Source organism: Kryptolebias marmoratus, linkage group LG19 (genome assembly GCF_001649575.2).
Source record: "Kryptolebias marmoratus isolate JLee-2015 linkage group LG19, ASM164957v2, whole genome shotgun sequence".
NCBI lineage: Eukaryota > Metazoa > Chordata > Actinopteri > Cyprinodontiformes > Rivulidae > Kryptolebias > Kryptolebias marmoratus.
Genome location: NC_051448.1, coordinates 16761319 through 16764832, shown reverse-complemented (window position 1 = coordinate 16764832; position 3514 = coordinate 16761319). Strand labels below are relative to the sequence as shown.

The 3514-nt window shown below is 42.7% G+C and overlaps 1 protein-coding gene and 1 long non-coding RNA gene across 2 annotated transcripts in view; one reads left to right on the top strand and one right to left on the bottom strand.

The window, feature by feature from the left end:
* Positions 1-788, bottom strand: part of LOC119617974 — a 7642-nt gene extending 6854 nt beyond the window's left edge. Inside the window, exon 1 of the long non-coding RNA XR_005234492.1 lies at positions 421-788. This is a non-coding gene — a long non-coding RNA (uncharacterized LOC119617974). The remainder of the gene's footprint in view (positions 1-420) is intronic.
* Positions 789-1018: 230 nt separating this feature from the next.
* The window catches only part of enpp5 (ectonucleotide pyrophosphatase/phosphodiesterase 5), a 12923-nt gene continuing 10427 nt past the window's right edge, over positions 1019-3514 (top strand). The window contains exon 1 of the mRNA XM_017408982.3: positions 1019-1208. The gene's annotated coding sequence lies outside the window, so the exon portion shown is untranslated. The remainder of the gene's footprint in view (positions 1209-3514) is intronic.

Below are 3514 nucleotides of genomic sequence, written 5' to 3'. Positions count from 1 at the left end.
TTTTGATATATGAACGGTTGAAGTAGCTGAAAAATTGCGGAAGGAGATAGGTGCCAAAAAACGTACGGAATAGGGAAAGAATAATAATAGATAATAGATAATAAAGAGAAACAGGAAAACAATGGTGTGAATGCTTAAAAGCATTCACACAATTAATGATCAAAGATCCAAAAAAATGACAGTGATCACTCTGAAGTGTGACGTATCGAGAGCCGAACACAGGAACGCCAACAGTGAATACCGACGGTGTGGGGGTGAAACCAACCCAAAACTCCACCAGCTAAGTCATTCTTCAGCTTCCTGAGGGACAAGAACGTTGGACGGATGTGGTTAGTTTAGCTCCTGGTGAAGATTACAACCCAAAGTATGCTGACTGACTGTGAAGTTAACGTTCTGAAGAGGACCACCTGAAATACAAACCTTCAACAGAAGAACCACCACCTGTCAGACTGGCACCGGCCGCCTCCCACTGTCCGGATGGGAAACTCCCTGCAGACTGGGTGACATCACTGACATCACAGCACACCAGCAACTTGGGGGTTCTTGTAAAATGTGGGGCTCCAGTTTCCGACAGCGTCACTACAGTCCAAAAACAAACAAACAAACAAACAAACCGATACTCTTGTTAAGAAAACTTGCTTCTTCCCTGACAAACACTGACAGAAACCTCCTCAGCCTACAGCGGTCTTCCACAGCTGGCCCCGCCCCCTTCTACAAACCTCACAAACCTGAGGAAGTAACTCCGCCCACACTACGGGATTTAAACACAAAAACTCTAAAAACGAGTCATTACGGTTTTAAATCAGAGAACTGGACCACTGGGGGGATTTATGGTGGTGTTTAACTAAAATAAAAACATATTTATATTTATTTCATTTCCCCTTAAATCTAAATGGCTTGACTTGACCCCCCCCCCGCCCCTCGTGCCGCTCTCAGTTTTACATTACGTCATCGAGGCGCGAGCGCCTCTGTCGGAGGCAGATGTGAGGAGGACAGCCCCCGGCGCTTCGTCTTCATGCGCGCGCGCGCGTTCCCGGTTGCTGCTTTTTTTTTCTCGCCAGTAAACAAACCGGATAGAAGGTACCGGCGCGGCTGGTCGGGAGGAGGAGGAGGCGGGACTTCCGCTGGTGAGCAGAACCGAACCGGTTCGGCTGTTTGTCTGGGTGCGCAGCGGCTGGACCGAGCCAGTATTCGCACGATATAAGAAGGTAAGCTTGTTGACAGTCAGTGCGGAATTTCTTCCTCCTCCTCCTCCTCTCCGGCTTTATGGAGCCCGAACCCGAGGGGAACTGGACCCGTCGTTGGGTCTGTTTTTTGTTGCCCGAACTGCTCGGTTTATTTAATTTAATGCAATTGTTTTTAACCTTTAGCATTAAAACTACGGAGCGTGTTTGGTGCTTGCAGGTGGTTTAATGAGGTCAGACTCTCCGCAGCTGCTCCAGCCTCACTTTAATTGTTTTCTAATGACATCATTGTTGTGTACGGAGATGATGCGTTTACGGGTCAAACTGCTGCTCTGAGCTCCTCCTGGGTGTCAAATAAGAACCAATGAGCCCCATTATTATTTATAGAGCCTCTCTCAACTAACTAAGGTTTTTATTTCACCCGGGCTACAACACCAGCTTCATTATATGAAGATTTAATAACTAGTTTTTGATCAATATTTACAGTAATTACAGTCCTCATGCTCTAAATTAATTTAAATAACAGACAATAATGTTAGCATTATTTTATAGAAATGACTCAGTCTTGTTTATGTGTTTAAAAATAATACTTTTCTCCAAAAATAATTATCACCTTTAAAACTTAGCGTACACAATAACAGTACATTACTGGCAATGATTATCCAGTCAGTACTGTTTCCTACTTCACAGTAAAATTACTGTAAAACTAAATACAGTAATAATACCTAACAGATTACACAGTACAGCACTCTGCAGTAAGTTAATGTATAAAGATCTGCTGATAAAACAGTAATTTTAACGTGGAAAAAAAGCAGCAAAACTTATTTACAGTCTGTCAATCTGACATACAAACATCGACTGTTGACCACATTGTTTTTTTTTTATTTTTAAACTGTACATACTGGACGTTAAAATAGGCATTCCTTGGTGTTTTCTGTTTTGTTTATTTTGTATTTTTTTGAGGATCTAATTCTCATATTAATGCTTCTGTGTAAAACGCAGCTTTGTTTTCAGTTTTATTAAAGAGAATCATAAAACGTCAAACACTGGAGCCTGGAAAAAAATGATTGGAATTGATGAATAGACAAAGTTAGAGACATATTTTGCAGCGTGTTGAGGATGCACATTATTAAAACTGTTCTTTTGGGACAGCCTGAATCATTAGCCCAGTCACAAATCAATGAAAACTAAACGTGTCAAATGAGAGTTTTCTTGTTATCGTGAACGACTTTATAAGACACCAGAGTTATAATGAGTGGAGGTAGACCATTTAATTGGTAATCGGCCATGTCTGTATAAACTTAACTGATTACCAGTTAGGAAAATACAGATGCTGAGCAGCTGCTACAACCAGCACACTGTAGCCTAAATGTAGTAAAGAAGGCTGAACAAGGTTTTTATAGTTTCATTCATATTTAGACTCATAGACACAGGTTTTCCCCACATAAATACGTCCACAGCCTATTTAAATTTCAGTTTTGATCACCACTGTTTGAGGTGGTTTGTTGAATTTCGCTGTCAGAGGAAGATTTTCCCCAACCAGCACATTTCTGACAAATGAGGATTTAGATGCCTTCTGATGCACCTTTTTGCCGTGAAGCGAAATAGCAACAGAGGGGAAAAGGTAAGCCGGCTTTTGCGTCTCAAAAATGCGATGAGATGATATCTGGTCTGTGTGACCACCCGGCTGTGGAATCAAACATTAACAGCAGATTTATTACCGAAAGCAGCTCGACGATGATGTGCAATACCTTTCTGTTTAGTTAAAAAGAAAGTTAACCACAAAGACAACCGCTAAACTGAGTTAATTTGTCGTGTTTTGAAACACACGTTTTAATGCGCCTCTTTTGGTTCCGCGGTGCTCGCTTAATTTCTGAACGCTCACATCTGTGCGAGATGTGGGCGGCGTAAAGATAGACTGGTCTGCGCGGCCGTTTCACTCACCTGTTCATGAAAGAGTCCATAATTTCAGTGAAACGACGTCCCGGTTATCTGCAGCAGGTGACAGATCTGGAGTCTTCAGGTCTTTCCAGCCTTGAGTTCTGAAGAGCTCAGACTCTTTTTATACCCTGCAGCTCTGACCTGTTTCTGGTTACCATAATTAGTTGTGTGATATTCCATGCAGCGTTTTTTCTTTTCTTTTAGCTTAACACATTAAACATTCAGCAATTGTTACTGGCATAGAAATTCAACACGAGTGCATCCATCCATCCATCCATTCTCTTCCGCTTATCCGGGGTCGGGTCGCGGGGGCAGCAGCCTAAGCAGGGAGACCCAGACTTCCCTCTCCCCAGCCACTTCGGCCAGCTCCTCCGGGGGAATCCCAAGGC